Source organism: Corvus cornix, chromosome 1 (assembly GCF_000738735.6).
Source record: "Corvus cornix cornix isolate S_Up_H32 chromosome 1, ASM73873v5, whole genome shotgun sequence".
NCBI lineage: Eukaryota > Metazoa > Chordata > Aves > Passeriformes > Corvidae > Corvus > Corvus cornix.
Window position 1 is genome coordinate 31,936,854 of NC_046332.1, and position 21,671 is coordinate 31,958,524.

Below are 21,671 nucleotides of genomic sequence, written 5' to 3' on the forward strand. Positions count from 1 at the left end.
CCAGATGAGCAGCTTTACCCTCATCTCTCCATAATTTTTCCCTGTCCTTTAAAATTACAGAAGGCAAATTCTCCTCAGAAAAGCCTTTCTAAACCAGGACCCTTTGGTAATAAGAAAAGGAAACTACGAAGTTAACTTCTGCATCTCCTTTTGCCTTTTACCCCTTTTCTTGCCAAAGAACAACCTGAGAACCTTTTTCCATGTTAATGACCCTCTTTCTTCCCCGAAACGTGACATTTCTTCTCCAGATCACGCACATAAATAACAGATGAATTGCAAATCTCCCCTTGTGAAGATGTGTACACATTCGAAAAAGGAGGGCGAGACACAGAGTCCCTGAAAAGATATAGTGCATCTCAGTGCAGTGGCAGTAATTCCCAATCTCAGTGATTTTTTTTTTTTTTGAGGGGGAAAAAGGAGAAAAAAGTGAAACAGGTTATCTGCAAAGGCGCCTCCCCTTCTCCCCCGCCCCAGCTGTGTGTGCAGACCCCCTTCTCAGGATGGTGGGTGCAGAGCAGTGGTCCTGCTCTCAAGGCAAGAACAAAACAGGTTACATTTTCAGGTGCCTGGGAGATGCCCGGCCACAAACCGTGACCTCACGGCCCCCTCCCAGTCCCCAGACCTGCTGCAAACTAGCACAGACACTAATTTTCTTCGGCCATGCACTGACTTGGGGATTGCATTCTCAAGGGATCATGGCAGCAAAGAATTCTCCTGGCCACAAACTAGCCCACTCCAGCAAGGACTGATCCAGCAGCGTGGCAGAGTCTGGGAATTTCACAAGGAAGGGCAGCTCGCAATGGCCACAAACGAGCAAATTCCTACAGCCTTGTGACACAGGCAGAGCCGAGCGAGCCGCTGTGAAGTCTTGCCTCGCTGCAAAACAGCGCAAGAGATGCGTCTTCCTCCGTTTATGCTCCCCCCACACCGTACTAAATATAAATACACATATATGTACACATACTCCTTGTTTTTTCCACCCAAGCCTATAAAAGTGCTACAGGCACAGGCACTAGGTGGGAGGCGCCTGGCTCTGAAGAGGCCAATGAAATAAATTAAATACAAATCACTGGCTCAGCCCCAGCCTCCCCCAGCTATCAGGGGAGAGGTTGGGGTTCCCGATGGCCAATCCCCAGCTCCTGCCAGAGCCGGAGTGCGGGTGGCATATGCGGACTGCTGGCACAGTATAGGTGTATATATGTTAAGCCTTGGGTGTTGCAGGCACATATGGTGCACATGTTGGGAGCAGAGCACTTTCCACAGGAGGGGAGGGGCTACCCTACTAGTAGGCAATTTTATTAGGGTCAGCAAAGCAGAAAGAAATGGGATTGGGATAGGCTGGGAGCTGCCAAGTTCCCCTGCCCAACTCCGGCCCCCCAGAGCAGGGAGCAGCGCACTAACAACTTGCCAGGCTACAGCAGAAGTTTACCTATAAAAAGCAGACAGACAACTTCCAGCTTCAAAGATTTGCTCTCATTTTCTCATTTTATGGCCCTCCCTTCACCTGAGACTTTTTTCAGGGAAAAAGAAAAAAAAAAGAAAAAGTTGCAGCTGCAAATTCAAGGTGAGGCTTCACTGCAAAAAGTTAAGGAGGAAGATAGGCTTGAGGCAGAGAGACTAAATTTTAGTTTGCTTCACAAGTTTGGTGTTTTGCTGTATTTTTTTATTATTTTTAAATCATTTAAAAAAATTGCACTTTCCAGGAAAAACCATGAGCAAATGCATTCAAGATGCAGAAAGATCTCGCCTGTCTATTCAATGAACATTTAGTCATCTCTGTTTTGGCTGTATGAAAAATGTATTTCGGACTGTGTATCCCATAAAACAAGGCAATGGCATAAATATGGTTTTTTTGGTTGGGTTTTTTGGGGTTTGTTTTTTTTTTTTTTGTTTTCAAATAATGTGCTTACATGGTTGTAACCACTCTGAATTTCTAAGCATGGTCATGATAAGAAAGTAAATAAATACTGCCTTGTGAATACTTTTAGAGTTTGGGGGGGCTAATTATTATTTTTTAAAGATTTGTCATTCCTTAACTACCACTTCTTTTGAAGTAAAATATCACATATATTTTACACTGTATTTCCAATCAAAACAACTCCCAGGAAATAAATGCCCTTTGGTAGCAGCCTGGTTTTAGGTTCAACAACCCAAATTTGTATTTGAGAATGCAAATTGCTGAGAATACTAGCAGGAGTCTGAACCACTGCATTTCTTCCAGGCACTCCAGCATCTTTTCTCCAACACCACACTATTTGGGCGAGCTTTTAATCCTGGCAGGGCATGGCTGGAAGCAGGGCTTTAACATTTAATGCCTAAGAAACAGACTTGTCACTCAACTTGCAGTCAAGCGCATTTCTTTTTTCTGCTTTTTGGTGGAGGCAAACCCACCTTTCCCTGGAAAATGGGAGACCCCATCCTCACGCCCGATTCTAGCACAGATCCAAATGTAAACATACACACACACACACACACACTGCCACCACGCACCACCCTGCAGCAGGACATGAGCATGGGGGTTCAGACAGAGCCAAAGGAGCCTTGTGAGCTGAGAAATACCAAGGCACTTCTTTCTTATTCTATTTTTTTTCTCTCTCCTCTCCTCTCCTCTCCTCCCTGCTTTTACTATTACATAAATAACACCGATTGATCCTAAAGCTTCATCCTTGCTCCAGTGCCTCCCAATCTGCACTGCTGCCTTCCCCCAGCACAGCCGCACCGCTCGGGGTGCAGAGGGAAGGGTCGGGGAGGGGGAAGGCTGGACGGGAGAATCCACTCCAAACATACCCTGAAGCAAGGTTTTGGCAGTCTGGGGGTGCCTGATCCACCCCCCCCCCCCCCCCCGCCCCAGCCCGGAGCTTCCTGCAGCATCTTTGCCTCCCTCCGAATTGCTGCAAACTGTGCGAGGGGAGGGCAGGGAGCTGGACAGGAGGGAAGGATGGATGCTGGAAAACCAGGGATTCAGGGAGCTTCTCCCCAGCCCCAGCCTGTGTGCCTGGCTGTTTGGTGGGAAGAGGGAAGGGGGAAGGGAAAATTGAAGAGAGTCTATGGCATAAATACACTTTTCAGAGGAAAAAGCGAAGCTTACCATGTCTGCAGCTTCCCCCCACCGAAATGCCACTTCTGTGTCCAGCGATCCCAAAGTGGAAACTACAGGCAGGCACCGGAGCTCATCTCCGCAGGCAGCTCAGAGATACACCGCTGCCACCCCCAAAAATCAAAATCAAAATAAATTTAAAAAAAAAAAAAAAAAAAAAAGAACAGCGTCTGGTCCAGCTTCTTTCCTGACAGGAATCGTCCTGGTGGGACTGCCCAAAATAAGCAGCTGCAATCCAAAGGCTTTATTTAAAGCTTCCCCCCTCCTCCTCCCTCTCTCCGTGCCTCGCTCGCTCTCTCCCTCTCGCTGTTACACACAGAGAGAAAGAGAGACACACACAGGTTACATGAATGGGAGGCAGGAGCCGGCGCTCCCGGCTGGAATGACAGGCGCACATGCGGCTGGCGGCTGCCCACCACAGCGGCGTGGGAACAGCTCGGACACGGCCTACGGATGCGCGGAGAGGGGCATGGGGGTGGGAACGGGCATGGGGTGGCATGGGCATGGACATGGCACAGGCGCGGCAGGGGAGGACACAGACACGGGCACGGCGTGGACGTGGGGCTGAGGAAAACATAGACATGGGCATGGTCAGGACATGTTCATAGAACAGGCATGGGCCGGGGATGTACACAGACACGGGCATGGCATGGGCATGGGGAGAACACAGACATTGGCATGAGATGGGAATAGGCACAGGCGTGGACATGATGCAGTCCTGGCATAGGCATGGATCAGGGGAGGACACAGACATAGTCATGGCATGGGCATTGGGAGAAGGGCACAGGTATGGCATGGGCATGAAGGGCATTTGGGCATGCACATAGGCACGCATGGCATGGAGAGGGGCTGGACAGGGCTATGAGAAGGGGATGGGCATGACGTGGGCATGGACAGGCATATGGGCATGGTGATGAGATGGATCAAGTGTGGCCATTAGAGTTAGAAGGTAATAGGGACAGGAGAGGATGTGCTTGGGTACCGTAGGCATGGGTTGGCCTTGGGCATGGAATAGGTATGGGGATGAGTTGGAATGGCATTGGCTTTAGCATGAGATTGGAATGGGGATCAGGATGGAGGCAAGAAGAGAATGGATATCTGCCTCAGGTGGTGCCTTCCTGTCCTGGCCTGGTGAACCTCCCTCTCTTCTTGGGGTCAGGTGGGCTCTAGTTTCAGAACACATCACGAGGAACAGGAAACCTCTGTTCCTCCTATGCCTCTAGTCAGGCAGCTTGCATAATGTCTTGCTTTTGGGGTCAGGGGGCATCATCCACAGTGGTGTCAGGAGATGACATCACTATCAGTATCAATTACTATTACTATTTTAATATGTTTTTTTACATAATTTTGCTGTTTGATAATTAAAATCAGATTCTAAGAAAGAAGGCCTGCAAGATTTAAGGTTAGTTCTTCTTGAGGAGGAAGATCAATGCTACCAGTGTCTGCCTTTTAAATATTTTGGGGGGGAGGAGGTAGTTTTGGTTTTATCTGTTCTTTAATTTTTTTAACGGTAGTGACAAGAAATTAGGGCTATTTAATGCTACTATTCAACATGGTGTGAAGAAAGAAAGGGTTGTGGTGTTGCTAAGTGTCAGGTCCTGCTACTGCTTCACTGCCTGACCTTGGGCAAGTCCTCTATAAATTATTCCTGTCAGGATATATCACCCATTGCCATTTACACTCAGCCTATCATTTTCTCATTCACCAAATAATCACATTTTTCTCTTTCAAGTCCCTCCTCAAAGTTTACTCTTACAAAACTTTTCAGCAACAGTCTCTACACGGCTTGTGTTGACATCACTAATCTTGGAGGGACACTGGACTGAGCCCTAAAACGGCATTATAAGAAGAGTTCTGAACATAATGGACTGCAGTACTTCATGTAGTGCTTTGAGCTACATGGGAATCATCCTCTTCATGGCATACCTTTAAATTAGCCAGGTACAAGTCTGCTATGTTCTGCCTTTTTCTCCTGTCCTAAAATTTCTAGCCTTTGTGGAAAGCAAGAGGTAAGATATGTGGTTTTTTCCAAACCCAGAAATCAGAGTAAAAAGGCACACAGCAAATCAGAACATCGTCTTAAAACAGCAGAGTCCTCGACATAAAGGTCTGCTTTGCAAAATAGCTGCTGCTGTTCACTGTTTTTTTCAGTCATACATATTAAAAATGAAATATATTTGCATTGGCCTTATTACCTCTGGAATATATTCCACATCAGGAATCTAGACTCTAGACAAAGGTAATTTAGGTCTCTGGAAGGAAAAAGTTTAACTGAGAAATATATATATTGTTAGGTATAGTCCTCAGCCAAATTCAATAGTAATTGTATAAGCCTTTCAAAAATCATACAGTATGCAAGCTTCCAAAATTTCGGAACAAGAAACATTTCCATTTAAATGCCAAGAAGCAATTTTTCCTCTCTTGTTCAATACTAAATCAGTCACATGAGCAGTTTGCATTTGATTTTGGAAGGGAAATGGAACATCTTCTCTTCCAATTACACATAACTTTTTCTTTTTCTTGTTAGTAGTGCTCTTACAGTTTGTGTTGCTTTCCTGCAGTTTTGAAACACTCATTTGATCTGCCCATTCGCTCCAGCCATTTATTTATTTCTTTTTAAACTCAAGTGACATTATTAAGAGAAAATCAGTAAACCCAAGTGGGGAGTTTAATGCTGTTTGTTTGCATTCTGGCTGGTAAATTCAAGTTTAACAGGTCAGCACTGTTTGTGTAATTGGCCTTTCTCTGTTAACTGAACTAGACAATAATGCTCATGGAAAAAAAAAAAGAACAATACTAATGTAATGGGAAAAAGCGACTTTGCTTAGGAAAATCCTGCTCCTGCTTCAATTCACAGTGAATTACTGTGGTCACAGAAGTGTGCTGCATACCAATTTGGAACTTATTTTATGAAGATGTACATTCAAAGCATTGGTGTTCAGCAGCCTGCCATGTTGTGCCTGTGTCCTGCATCCCAGCAACTTTGCACTTTGCTCCTTGTGACCAGTGACTATTAAGTCAAGTTCTCCTCCACACAGTGTTTGCAAAGAGTTTGTAAAGAAACCACATCTGTGGGACAAGAAGGTGAATGACAAGACTAATGCACGAGCCTGTTAGACCTTGTGTGCCAGAGAGCAAGGACAGCAAGTCCAGGAGCTGCCACTCCAATTAGCACGTCGTGCTCCTAATGCCAGCTTGTGTTCCCGTGTTGACATTCACTCCAACAAAACAATGAAAACACCTTTTGTAAAGTCCCCATTGATCAAATAAAAAAAGTAGCAACATCTGGTGGTCAAAGGCTTCTTGCTGGCCAAGTTCAGCAGCAGTTGGTTTGGTGAGCCCTTTGCCTAGTGGAGGCATCTCCTAAGGGGCTGCACTGCTTGACAGCCACTACTAAAGATTTTAGGTGTTTTTCTACATCCAGGAGAATAATCCAGAGGGAAAAACTCGTATATTTTAATCAATGGAAGTGAAACCATTTGCCTTTCAGAGACTATAAAATACACACCCCAGGGTTCAATGCTCTTTTCTACTCCTCCAGAACATTCTTAAGGGGAAATCACTCTTTTCTTGATGAATGTGCAATTCAAATGTGGAAATATGCCATTCTTCATGCTTTCTCCATAGGGTGCAAAATGATTTCTGTAATTAAACCCTTTTTGCCAACATTTCCTGATGAGAATATCTTTTTTTTTCCTTTCTTTTTTTTTTTTTTCTTTTTTTTTTTTTTTTTTTTTTTTTTTTAATACAAGAGGAAAAGCCATGTACAAAAGGGTTTGCAAAACCAGGTCTGGAGTGTATGACCTTTAAGCCTCTATTTGAATTAGCCATTTTGTTTTAAAGGTGCATGAGGATGAGAATGAGGAACATGAGTAAGGGCTGCAGCTTAAGTTTCCAATTGGGCTGAAAGAAATAGATGCAGGAGAAAGAGAGATATGGGTACCACTGCTAATATTAGTGTAGCTATTAGGGATGACACTAGCACTGGGAACACACAGCCCAGTGTTCAACACACTTTAGCAGCCCCAAGTGGTGTGTAGCCGGGGTCCGTGTGGGCATCATGCTGAAATGTGTGCTACAGCATCAATGCTGCACTTGTTCCCATGGTAGCTGGATCGAAGAAATCCAGCTTCTCTGATACATATCAAGCTGTGAGGGGCAGTGTAGCTAAAATTGGAGTCAATTAAGAAAAACACCTGTGTGACCTTTTGTAGGACTTGGACCTGAAGTCCACAACATATTGCCACCACAGCATGGGCCATGTAATATACTGAGATCAGGAAATGGGACAGAGCTTTTAGCCACCTACACAGGTAAGGGGTGAAACCCCAATCCTGTATGATAGATAGCAGGGCTGAAACACAGCTGGATGCAGAGCTAAATCCTGAAGTTCCCACTCTGAATTATGTCTCCCTGACAAAGCTCTTGAACAAAGTGGTGAAGCAGAAATCACTGGTGCTCTTCATCAAAAGCAGGATTTCCCTCCTCTTTCTCCTCACTCCATGAATGCTTGCAGCTTAAATCTGTCTGCATTGACTAGAGAGATGTCTCCACTACTGGTACCATGAGATTATGTCCAGATTGGGGATGGGGAAATGTTATCACATATTGAATCATAGAATCATTAAGGTTGGAAAAGACCAACTGTTAACCCAGCACTGTCAAGTCCACCAGTAAACCATGTCCCCAGGTGCCACATCTACAAGTCCTTTGAACACTTTCAAGGATGGTAATTCCACCACTTCCCTGGGCAGCCTGTTCCCATATCTGATCACTTTTCAGTGAAGAAATTTTTGCTAATATCTAGTCTAAACCTTCCGTGGCACAACTTGAGGCCCTTTCCTCTTGTCTTGAAGGCTCTTTCCTTTTGTAAGGGTCTTTCCTTTTATTAGCTAATTTTTAACAGGTTGCTAAAGGCTGGAGAGGGTCATTCTATACTGACTGTGCCTTTTGTAGCATCTCAGTGGATCTTAGTTCCTGAGAAGGACAGAACTGAGCACCTACCCACAGTACTGGGTGTTATACCCTTCCTTTCCTCCCTTGCAAAGCACCAGTGTCTCTGTTGTCACACCTGAGAACCAGCCGAGGCCTACGATGGAGCTGAAAGTCTGCTCCTACTGCTTACTCAGGAAAAGTTCTCATCAAGTGAATTGGCCATTTGCCTGAGTGAATGTTGCAGGATTCGGCCCATATGCTTCTCAGCTCTTCTATTTGCATAGTGCAGAATATGCTTATAGTACAGTGCCAATAAAACAAAACTATATACAGTTAAGCACAGAAAAATCAAGAGCACAGTTAATACCATTTACAAACAGCAGCTGAGCTCTGCAGCTGACATCCAGGCTTATAGACTGTGCTCTGATGTGGGTAATATGCACAAGACAATTATTTATAGGCAATTAGGTGGAAGGTCCTGTAAGCATACAGGTCTCTATTCTCCTGTCCCTAAGCCTATTACGTTCTTTTTCCCTGTGCACTGTTTATATTTTAAATCTGTAAATATGTCTAAGGAAAACTTTTCAGGAGGCCACTTCCATGGAAGACACTTGTCATTGAAATGCTCTGTGGTTGTGTAAACATACTCTATGTAGCATATGCAGGGAACTTCAAATGCAATGCTGGCTCATTCAGTCTAACGAAGTAGAATGAGGTCTCTCTTATCTCCAGAAATTCCACTGATGCCTTATGAAGAGGAAAGATCTTCATCAAGAAGGTGCAGATCATGTCAAAAATGATATAAATTTCTCAGAGGATCAAATTACACCTTTTCAAAGACATATTTTCCTCTCTAAAAATTTAAAGCATGGGGTTTTTTAATCCAGGGATAGGATAGAATATTTCCCAATTCAGAGCACATGATAAAACAGGCACGAACAACTGTAATAAAATACATCTTCAATACAATTGACCATAAGTATATTAGAACCTCCAAAAAATAATTGCCCTATTACCACACTGTGACTTCATATCCAATTTTGTTCACCTCACTGTACAAAATGGATGGAATAGATGGCTTTTATATTTTTAATAATAATGGAATGTTCAGGATTTGATATAGAAACCTGGCTACCAAGGTAATAGGTACATATAAGAACCTATTTAGAATAGCTGTGTGAATAGGAATCGCCATTAAATTACAATGAAATACTGGAGCATATCAAACAATATCAAATAAAACTTTGAAGGCCAATCTGCAACCATATTCAAGCCATAACCTCATTATGAGGAAGACTTTTTCCTGATGAAATCTTCTGGTTTAGACATATGTGTGATATTTCTTAATTCTCCAATAAGGCCACTTATCTAGACTAACTTTGTGACTCACTCCAGATTTATGCTTGTGCAATGGCAAAATTCATAATAATAGTCCCATTCACATGCTAGATGCTCTTGGGAAACGAAAAGCCAGTTATTTCAATCCCAGAGCGTCCTGCTCTTACTAAAAGAACAGATCTGGAGACATCTTTTTTCCCCTTTAAAGAATAACATCTGAGCCAGCAGAATAAAGCCCCCACTTCCCCAGTACCTTCACTTCTGGCATCTCCTTTTCATGTGTTGAACCAACCATTGACTTCTGAGATGGCAAAGTACCCACATCATTGTATGATAACAGAGAAAAAAGGTGATCTTGTGGTATTGACACAGCAGATCTGAGTACAATGACTGGTTCTGATACACATTTCCAATCCTTATTAATTTTTTAGGACTCAACCCCAAGCCTCTCTCACTGAATCCTCACCAGAACAGTAAGAAGCATCAACATTCCCTGTCCCCTGCCTGGGCTGCCTCTATCAGCTGACACGTCACCACTCACAAGCAGGAAGGAATTGAACTCTGCTCTCACTTTCTGCTCTGTCCTCCAGATAAATTGTGTTAGTTTACTGGCAAAATCTAGTTTTTATTATTGTTTGCACTTCAGAGTCAATATGGATATGGAAGAATAAGCTGAAATGTATGCCTTTTGCACCCTTAATAACAGCGTGGCCTCTCTGTAGCTACGTGACAATTCCCTAACACTTTGTTTAACAGCAGCAATTTATCATGTCTGCTGTATCACAACGAAGTAGTTCAGTATCCCCAATTTACAAGAAGCGCTATTCTCTGTGCCTATTTGTACTGCTTATTTCTAGACAGACCAACAGACTGAGTGCTAGCTTTCAGCTTGGAAAATCCAGATTCAGTTCCCTGGCGCAGCAAAAAAACTGTCTAGGCTTCAGTTTCCTCTGTATAATATACAGATAAAAATACTTCCTCACTTTATCAGATGTTGTGAGTATAAGTGCATTAAAGACTGCAAGTCCCACCAGCACTACAATAGCCATAATTATCTCAAATAGATACACGTAGTGCAAAGACAGTGATATTTAATACCTACTCTATGTGTATAAACCCTGAGCCAGGGCAGGTACAAACACAAGCCATGCTAAGGAGTTAAAAATGCTGCTTACCTGTATGCTGTTCCCTGGCTTGTGCTCCATGGAAGTTTGTGTGTTGGAGACCAGCTTCGGCTCTCGGTTGCGATGGAGCAGGGCTGCTCAAGTCAGTGGATTTATTTCAGTCGCACACTCCTGGAGGCAGGGGCCCATTGTCTGGGCTGAGATACTCAATCTGGAAGGGAAAGAATAAAAGGGCTCCAGTGTGTAAAGTCATTCATTACAATCTGGAATGAACAAGGAAATCAGTGGGGTTGCTGGAGGTTAAGCAAGGGCAGAAATTGGTCTTTTATCATTGAAATGCCATAGGAAAAAAAATTACACAAAGTAAGGGATCTAATCCTGCACATCTCTACTCACATCTCTTGCCTTTATTCATTGCAAAGGGTCACAAAGAAAAAATCATGTACATTTGCAGGACCAGATGTTAAATGCATTTGTAACAGAATTTCATAAGCAAGCAAGTTCTTTTTCCTTGGACAGAGCTCCAATGAAATTTTGATACGACCTTAATATACTTTAAGATAAAATAAGATTATTTGGATTGCCATCCTACATAAGTAAATTTTCTACAGTAACTTCAAACTCAGAGGCATCAGAACATGCTTCAGAAGTCAACAAATATTTTTGAAGATTGGATCTGGTGTTCTTTTAAGAGGAACTTTGGTAGTGAAAGAAAAGTAAAAGGATTGATTACAAAGCTTGCAGTACTGAAGGTGCGTTGTATTATTGAAAAGTGTGGAGTGAAAGTTGTTCTGAAAAGCTCCAGCAGCATCTGTGCTTATTTCATGGTACTAGATACCCTTGGCTATGATAACTTGATGCACAGCATCAAAAGTGTGAAATGTTTTCGTAGCTGTTCTACAAATTTAAATAAAATCGTGAGCAACACAGTTTCTTTCTGAAATGTCATAATTGACATTAATTTCTGAAACTTTTTACTCTCTCTATTTCAGGACTGCCTGTGTTGCAGTGAGCATCCACAACCCAACATCCAGACTTCAGATGAGCACAGCAGTGAGGACAGCTTAAAGCATGCCTGCTGAGCAACAGTTCTTCAAGCAGGAAATTGGGTTCAACCAAGGGTTCCCACCCACTTTCCTGGCGGGAATTCCATAACCTCTGGAGCCAGATTTGTTCACATATCAACTCTGAGCATGATAATCCTCCCAATTAAGGCATTTCACCTTTCACTTCCTTTACGTTCCGCACCTCACATGGTAGCTCACTGTGGGGCAGAGGACGCTACAAAGGAAGGATGCTACAAAAAATACCATCTAATAAAATGGCTAAATAAAACAAGTGGTTGATCCTGTAGACTGTTACTCAATCATGAGTCTAACAGGGACCAGTCCAAAACCTGAACTGCTAGTGCACACCACTACTACTAAACCCCACAGAAGGGTTGCAGAGGTGGAATACCCTGCCCATGGAATTGGGGTTGGAACTAGATGATCTTTAAGGCCCCTTCCAATCCAAGCCATTCTGTGATTCTATGAATTTTTGCTGTAGCATTTTCACATTTAGTAACTACAGCTTTAGAAAGTGATGTTAAGTAGTGGGTTTTAGGATTCACTGAGCAGTACATTTAAAACTGGTCTTTTTTCTTAGTTGAAATCCCCAGATACAGACTATGCGCCTGTTAGACCTGATCATGCCTGATCCAGCCATTTTCAGAGTGCAACTGGGTCAGAGGATGGGTTCAAGTCATTTTCAGGGTGAGGGACTACAAACTTAATATGCTACTTAATTTATCTTATTGGGCTGGGTAAAGAAAACATCAGAAAATCTTTCATGAACCTATCGGGTCAGATCAAGAAAAGCCACATGAATGCCTTTAAATGACAATACACAAAGGACTAACGGAGCTAGTGACAAATATGCCTTCCTTTCCCTTTCCCTTTTGAATGTGTAGCTGTGCCAGTCTGCTGTGAATTTACCTGAGACAGAACAGGATTTAAACTCACACCTGCAAAGAAAAACAAGGTATTTCCCTTACTCTCGCTCTGCATCTCTCTGCAGGAGTGTCTGACACATGACATCTGTTAATGAGGGTTATAATCCCCCCCACCCATCCTATAACCCCATACTAGTAGTGCTTAGACCCAACGGCCTCTTTTCCTAAGGAAATAAGGCTTTTATAGGAGTGCTGTCTGTCCATCTGGCTCTCCATCTGTCAATCCTATGCCCAGCAATGTATTCTGAACCTGGTGGCTAATTTCACCCCATTCCCTAGAGAGGTAAAAGCTTAAAAGATATAAATATCCTACATATATTATGAAAATCAGTGGAGTGTGAGACAACGACAAAGCACAGCTCATGTGAGTGAAAGGCCGTGGTGTAAGCTCGTTAGCTAATTGCTTGGCTCAGGCTGCCAGCTGGCCGGTCAGTACATGCAAACCAGCCAGCTCAGCTACCTGTGAGTGACTTCTTGGATCTTCAAACAACGCACTTGGCCAGACAGCAGAAGAGAAGAGACCTTTGTAGAGGGAGTAGGTGTGCACAGGGATAGACAAAAATGGAAAAGACGACATGCCAAGGGTTGTGGTCAAAGAGAAAATGGTGTTATTGAAGGGGAGAAGAAAAGAAAAGTTGGAGGGTGTGATTTTGTGGGGAGGGAGATGTGATTTAAGATGTTAATGGAGTGACTTGGTTGTTCATCCTGTCTTGAGGGACAGGGTTCGACTTAATTTCTCAAGTGAGGACTTTCCTTCCCTTTTATCTTCAGAGCATAAAACAATCACTCTGTTAAAAGTAAAGGTCCTTTTAGTGCTATACCTTGTTTCAGATGGTTACAATTAAGGAAAGAGCAAAAAAAGAGGAGAAGAGCAGAAAACAGCTTATGGAATGAGCCTTATTATTCCCTCTCCACAGCTAATAAACAGAGACGTCAGAAGACAAACTGAATTACATTTCAAAAGTCCAATTTAAAATGCTCTCTGTAAAGGCATGCAGTAAGTTTGCCACAGTGTCAAAGCCAGAGCATTCGGTCTCCAAATCTCTGGTGCTGGAATTTCCCTGGTGAACATGGCAGCAGAGTTGCTCTGCTCACCTCTGTTCAGCTGACAGATGTTGTGTTCCAGTGTGAATTACTACCCTTGCCCTGTCAGTGGAGAATGAAACCCTACTTCTGGCTTGGTTCTACCATCAGTTAAACAGATCCCACTGCCGCTCCACTTTCAAGTACATTTTGGCGTTATTTAGTACCATTTCACTGCCAGAACACTTGGTCTTTCCCACTCCCCTGCTCACTCACCCCCTACATTCCTTTTTGTGTTTGATGCATGTTCAACCACAGCACAAGAGATAAAGAACAAACATTCAGAACAGACAGACTCCTGAAAAATCAGCTGAATTCAGGATTCCCGGTGTCAGATGATAAGGTTCCCAAGCTAACCTACTGATAAAGTATGTGGTAAGCAAACCCTGTGATCTACACAGATAGCTTAAGCTTCTGCAGTGCTAATTACTGTTACAACCTTAAGCTAATATTTGAGCCTTTCTTTTGAGCAAGGATGTGTAACAATTAGATTACAGGATTTGGAGCATTACAAAGAGAGATAAAAGCAGCAGTTTCGTCATGGTATGTGGTATTTTGTTTACATAGAGATAATAGCAGTGATGATAATAATAATTTAATAACAACAATTCTATTTAGGTCCAAATTCTGATTTCAGGTGCATCAGACCTGCAACAGAATTATCCTGAATTTATTTGGATTGAGGCATGCAGATCTCTAGACAGAGACCATTTTGAAGTGAATTGCTCTGAAGAGCCCAGCATGGTGTACGGTGAGTTCTAGCTACTCACAGTAGTAAATAGTGAGGCAATATTTTCAAAGAAGGGCCTGAGACTGAATATTTCTCTTTACTTCTGCCCTGAGCATCGCTGAGAACTCTGATGGCATGTATTGCACCCTGATCCTGATGACAGCTCCAGCAGTGAAACTGCTGGAGCTCTGTTTCTTTGCTCTCTGCCGTCCTTATGCTTTCCTCTCTCCCCACTCCACAAGAATATGCATATGTAAAAACACAGTATGCTTGAATACAGTGGTAGTGCATAGGAAAAAAACCAAACAACAGAGAAACAACAGTTTATTGTAGCTGTGTGCCAGATTTAATACGTTATGTTTTAATGTGCCTGGGACATCAACTTTAGAACTTTCTACAGTGCATTAAAAAGAAAAGGCATCTTTTCTGCATGATACTGGGGCATGTTTTTCATGTTTTTCTGTGTCTCACTGTTTTTGGTTTTTTTTTATTTCTTCTCCTAGGCACCCAAGGGGAAAAAAATCACCCCATGTCCATGACAACAGACAGCTCTTCTGATGAACCATAAAATTCCTTGCCTCAGAGATAAGTCAGCTCATACAAATGAGCATTTGGCCCCTGAAATTTTGTTTCTTGTGAGATCATAGAAAATACATGACAAAAACACCCTTTGCCAAAAATTAAAATCAAGATTTTCCTCTACTTTGGAGACTAAAATCAAACTTCCTAACTATGAGAGGTTTTCAAGTATTTACCACCATTTCCTGTAAGACAGAATCAGTCACACAAAGCTAAGCTAATGAGTGTATCCACTCAGGAATATTAAAAATGCTATTACAGCATTAAAAAATAAACCTATCTTCTAGCAGTGGATTTAAAGAAACTCTCAGCAGCTGAAAATCTGGTCCCGGAGTCAGAAGCAGCAAACAAGCAAAGCAATTAACTGAAAAAAGACAAGGGCTTGTTTTAGCAAGCCCTCATTCCACTTTTAGTCTATCACAGTCTTATAGAAAACCTAAAAGCAGGCAAGGTAGCCAGATAGGATACTTTTCCTTACCCATAGGCACCAGGGTCCTTTCAGAGAGCTGCATCTCACAGACAGTCAATACCTGGTTGAAAACTTGAAAAACAGGTTTTAAGCAAAAACTCTTCTGAGAATTAGATCCAGACTCAAGAGGCTGAAAGCATCACTCGAAACAGCCAGTTTAATTTGTTCAGAGAAAAGCCACATAGCTCAAAGACAGGTAAGTAGGTAAATAAGCCACTGTCAGCCCCTTCTTGGTGAAGAAAGGTACCATGAAAAGCCTGCATTAAAGGAGATCTCTGCATGGGAAATGAAGGAGCCTCAGGTAGAGACATTTGATTTATTTTTTTCAGAGTGTGGCACAGGGGAGTGTGCACTGGCTCAACCTGTTGTAATCTAACATGTGGGTTGCTAGTTGTTGCAATGATATTGCAGCAGCCTGTTCATTAAAGGAGCTGTGTCTTTAGCAGCAGTGACTAATTTTCTACATATAAAATCAAGACATTGTCACTGCTGCTATTGCTCTGTGTTGCTCTTCCTCTTTTGCCACCTCTTTTTTTCCTTCTTTCTTTCTCATAGTGAGCAGGAAGGAATGCAGAGAAGGATGGGTAGGTTTCTTATTTGCTATGTTGCTACTTCATTTCACTTTAATAGGATCTTCTTGTTACCCACCTACTGTATCTCAGCGTGGAAAATCCCGGCATCAAAAGGTTGAAAGCTGGAGGCAAAACTTCCCTCCCTGCAGCTCTAGATGAGGTGAGGATGAGACAAAGTCATTTGGTTGCTTTGCAAACAGTATTAAGGCAGTTCAAGGAAGTGTAGGTAAAGGACATTATCTTCCTCATGAATTAATTTCCAGCAGGCTTCTGCTCTTTCCAAAGACAGAGAAGATGAGGGAAGAGTCACATGTATTTTAGAAGTGTTTAACTGTCAAGGAGAACTGGTCAAAGGATTTCTTCCATATGAGATGTGAGTGCATTTTTGTTCAGCTCGTGTAGGGGTGTGGGTGTTTGTCCAAAAAGGGACCCTGTGACAGAAGGATATGAGTGTGCAAACAAAAAAGAGTGGAAACTCTGTCTGGGCAGCCTCCAGCTGTGTGTTGGCGTGCAGGGATCTGAGTGTGCATCTGTGTGGGGATTCAGTTGTAGGCACCACTAGGACCAAGCCCAAGACAAGTTCCTCTGACATATCTGCTGGTGACTTTCAGAGAAAAGGTAGCCCTGGTTTAAAACAGCCTCTGAAATATAATACTAAAACCTTACATTTAAAACCAAAACTGATCTTGGAGCTCTAGCTGCACCTCTATTTCCCAGCACTCACTCCAGGATTTAAAATCCAACGTCTTACATGAAGTCTCATTGCAAGGGGGGTGTTCCTGAGAGTTGGATGGGAGACACCTCCTTGCTTGGTCTGGGAGACATCAACAGTAAGATCAATGTAACAAAGAAACAAAAGGAATTAAACCAGGCATTTGTGTCGGCAAGGAGAATGATGGAGCTGGGGGGTGAAATTTCAGCTCTGTGAACACCAGACCTGACATTTCTGCTGTCTGCTCTGCACAGCGGCAGGATAGAGCACACCAGGAAGCCTGTGTGTACCACTTCCCTCTGCTGGAGGCAGCTCAGACTGTTACCTGCTTCCCTCCATCCCTCAGTATTTCCATAGGTACTAAAAATGCTCCAACCCCTATAATCTGGCACAGCAGTGATAATGAAATGGCCACAAATCCTTTCAGTAACTTTCATTTATACAAAAATCTTAGTGCTGACTGGGGGGTGAAACACAGCAGCTCTTACAGCACAGAGGAAAAACAGGATGAGAGGAAAGGGATGTGTATTGCAGAGATTGTTTAAGCTGACACGTTTTGAAAGGAGCCAGAATACCACAGCCTGGACATGTAACACTTCTTGAAAGAAGAATGAACTGTCTGATTGCTCACAGCTTTGCACAGCCATGCACAGCCTCCCCCACCTCCAGCACTCGGCAGCGCCAGTTAGGGAGTGCTTTGGGGTTGTTGAATGTAATGGTGTACATATAAGCATGCACTGATCAAGTTTGTTTTGGAGCTTGTGCAAGATCACAGGTCAAGGGAATGTGGGGGACTGAATGAATTAGTGGAGAGAAAAAGAGTCTGTCTGCAAGCTGTCTTCCCTGTTCACCTCTTGCATCATCTTCAGGCATTAAAATACCGAGTATAATACTGTGTAACTGATAGGTCTCCCCATCTAATCCCTTACTTAGAGATTGTAAACATCAGTGATTTTATGCCCAAGGTCAATTACAGGCTGTAGAAATAGGTAGCTCAGGTGGAAATGGATTTTTTTTCCTCTCTTGAATGTGTAGAACCTTTCCTAATGTTTAATATGTTATATTTGCCCTTAGATATATCCTAATGATGTTCCCCAGTAGCTTGTGGGACCAGCGCCAGCTGGACCAGCCCCAACAAGGCCAGGTCAGATGAAGCTTTGAGCAACCTGGTCTAGTGGAAGGTTCCCTGCCCATGACAGGGGTTGGAACTATATGATCTTTATGGTCCCTTCCAACCCTAACTGTGATTCTGTGATTCTTTATTCTATGGCCATCACTCCTGTAAGGCCACTGAATGCCACAGACTCTAGGAGTACAGGTAGTATGAAAGTCCTGGAGACCCAGGGCTGGCCAGCAGCCTGGGGGTTTTGATACTCTGCCATTTTGCTGATATCAGCCTTGTCATTATCCTCTCATGAGAGCTCTTATAAGAGGAATCACAATCTAGTAGCTCTTTGCCATCAGTACACTAAATCCTATAAAATCTTCTAAGAATCAGAGTTCCACTGCAGGAAGACAAACACGTTACACAATTTACAGTTCAAGAGTAAATCACTATATTTATTACAAATATATTGCCCATTAGAACATGATAAAAAGAAGTCAAGTTTATGTTTTATGCAAGAAATGTTCTTGTTTACCTACCATTTCCCTCAGATAAACTGATTTTGTAAAGGATGTGTATTACCCCTAGCTTTCCTGCCATCCCAATGGCATGGTAGACCATGCTACCTCCTCAGTCACAGTCACCCACACCACTGTTGAAACAAAGTTTGTTCTGGGATTCATATTGAATCTTAGTTGTAAATCCAGCCTCAGTAAAACAAATCAACAAATACCTCTTTTGTAAGAAAAATAGAGAATGAGTAAATACGGAGATACAACATTTCACTACTTCTTTATTTATTTTTAAGGGAAAGGGATGGCAATTCCCTCACAGACTGAATGATGACACCCTTCTATGCCAATGGAGATGCTTGCTACAAACAGGAGCTTATTTTTGTTAAATAAGCTGCCAAATGAAGGTGCAAATAAAAAGAAATCAAGCTTTCTGTATCTCACATGTATGTATGTACATTGGCATTTAACTTTGCATTGGATGGGTGCTGTTGAGCACCTCAATCTGTTGACAGCACTTTAGGATTTCTGCAGGGACTAGAGGGTTAAACTAGTAGGACAAGTCTGATTATGATTGTGGAAAAAGACAGCTGAGAGAGACTAAAACCATGGTCTGTCAAAATATTCCTAGACAGCAAGGCAGAATTCTTCCTAAAGATCTCTGACACAGACAGGAGCCATCATACAAAAGTTACCAAATATAAGTGGAAACATTAGGGAAGAACATAATGATCTAAGTACTGTCCCTCCAGTTAAATGCCTCACACTTGAATTTTGAGAAATTTCATAATGACAGTTGTGTAAAACAAAAATATGGGTTATTAGCTCACACTGGAAAATAATTACTAAATTTATCCCATGTACAACTGCACTGAAGCCAAAGAAATTACAGAACTGAGGTTAGTCTGTAGTGGCCACTCATGTCTTTGAGATTTTAATCTCTTTGGAAGCATTAAAAATTAGGTTTCCACTTCTGTATTAAATCAATGGCAAACTCCATAGGCACTTCTTTATTCATATTCAAAAAGAAAAAAAAAAGAAATAAAGAAATAAAGAGACAAAGAAGAAGAAAAAAAGAAAAAGAGGAGAAAAAGATGGAAAGGAAAAGGGGAAACAAAAAAGAAAAAAGAGAAGGAATAGGAAAAAAGGAAAATATAAAGGAAATCAAGAGAAAAAATAAAAAGAAAGAGAAAGATGTAACCAGAATGCTTTAAGACATATAGTAGAAGGACTGCTCTTTAAATGAATAGGAAACAATGGATTTTCTGCTGTCTTTCTTCCTTCTGCTAAGGAAATGCTGATTTCCTTACTTCAAGGAAAGATAACTAAATGAATGAGCATACTGGTAATGCAAGGGATGCTTTAATTCCAATAGCATTTGATCTCTGTCTAATATTCCTGATTATCTCCATCCATATGAAGTAATCTGGCAATAAATGTCCCTGCAGGTAGGGTATGGTACTGGATATGATGTTTAAATATAAATCTTGCTAACTGACTTTTAAAATGATTGCCATCTTACTTTTTAAAGCATTTCCTGTCACTGCAACTCTCTTTTGACCAGAACAGAAAATCAGACATGTAAACAAAATCAGAGAGGGAATATGCTTTGAGGGTGATTTCCTGTGCAAAGGGAATGGAAAGGAAAATAATCTTCCCTCTCATTAGAGGAACCACCTGTAGTAGGCTGAGCCTGAGCAAGGACAGTAATGGAGGGAGAGACCTGAGACAAACCAAGATCTGGACCAAGAGCTTTCCAGGGATTGTTACATTTGGCTGAGGACAGAGTGGTTTGTCAGGGCTACAGCCAGTCTATCAGCCTGCTGGGAAAAGAACAGGGACATGAGGCTGATGAGGGAGGAAACACTGACCTTAATTTTTTTAAGATGCTATTTTTTCCCTAAGTTGAAAATAAAAGAAAATAATAAATAAATCAAACCAAACGACAACAACAAACCCAAATGTGTTTTTGTAAAGGTGCAACACAAAATTAGATAGCATGTGTGGATTACTGACAAGTGAAAACTATTCTGTTCTGTAACTATTAATGCACAGTCCGAGTGGTGCTCCAGCCTCCATGGCCTCTTTCCACAGCTCTCACAGGGCTCTGTACAGAGAATGACACAGTGAAGTTTGAGCCTTTAGACAATGCACTGCTGAACCTCAGTTTTCCTCATCCAGAAAAGTTAAATAATAAATGTTTTCTGAACCTTTCACAGGTTTATGTCATCCTGCACTAGAAAAAAGGCTAATTTTGTTAAAATATTTAATACAAAATGTTTTCCCACTGTAAGAGTACTTTAAGAAGAATTGAAGCATTTCACCACCAGCTTTATAAAGCTCTGTTAGACCTCAAGCTACAATAAATATTATGGAGCTAAATATTACTTCACCATTCTTGTGGATTTTGGTTTTACATAGTAATAGGTGTAAGGTTCTCTTCAGTGTGTCCCTGAGAAGGACAGGGCTCTCTCTCCAGCTATTTTCTATTCATCAGTGTCTTGTACTTTTCTCTGTACAAATGTTTGCAGTGATTTGTAAGCAGTCTATGCAGAGGTAGACCCAGCTGAGAGTTATTATTACACTCAGACGGCTTTATGCATTGACCAAAGATAAAATACACTCATCTCCTTAATACTATATATACACTTTCTCTATATATAGCATTAAAATGTCCTTACTGATGCTCTAACCATAGGATCAGTAGCTTGCATTTATATTTCTACTTCTTTTTTTTTTTTTTTCTTTAGGCCTACCACAGTAGTATTCAGACTGAATTAAGATAGCTTTGTTTAGTTTTGTTCCAGACTATGTAGTTTCTAACATTGGAGTGACAGAGTGGTTCAGAGCATAAATTTTCAGATCAAGAAACTGGACAACTGCTACTGAACACTCAAGTCTTCTTAACTTCCTTGTAAACTGAGGAGACCAGTGATTTCTAAAACTGCCTTGAGATCTGTGTCAGGTAGATGCCAAGTGTGGCTATAAATATAATTTAGGCAACTGAAGGGGCTGGAGCCAAGCCCTTTCAGAAGCACATTTTTAAAACCAAGGATGCTGAAAATCTCAGGCTCCCCTATTTAAGCTAGAATGCTTTCAAAGCTTGCCAGATCATTCAGATTGAATTTAGACAGAGAATTCCAGAAAGAAGGAAATACTGTTAACAAGGCAGGTGGCTTTGTGCAAGCTCCCTTTGACCACTAAAATCAGAAGCATACTTATTAAATATTATCAGAGCTAAGATTGCTAGACGACTGCATTCTTCCTTTAGCAGAGATCTAGAACTCCAAGAAGGGTTTTGGGCCACTAGTAAAAATAAGGGCAAATATGTGCTCCTACACAGAAGAACAGTTTGGCAAATTTTCTTTCTCTCCATTACCGCCAATTCCTTGTTGAAAGGCCCATAATGCATGGTAGCTGCA

General features: G+C 42.0%; 1 protein-coding gene across 12 annotated transcripts in view; it reads right to left on the minus strand.

The window, feature by feature from the left end:
• The window catches only part of TENM4 (teneurin transmembrane protein 4), a 1,362,823-nt gene that overhangs the window by 588,618 nt on the left and 752,534 nt on the right, over window positions 1-21,671 (minus strand). For 8 of the 12 annotated variants that reach the window (XM_039562144.1, XM_039562174.1, XM_039562168.1 and 5 more), the window contains exon 1: window positions 3,089-3,438. The gene's annotated coding sequence lies outside the window, so the exon portion shown is untranslated. Of the gene's footprint in view, window positions 1-3,088; window positions 3,439-10,545; window positions 10,706-21,671 lie in introns of those variants that run through there. The other 4 variants (XM_039562191.1, XM_010401030.4, XM_039562133.1 and 1 more) reach the window with 3 other exon arrangements.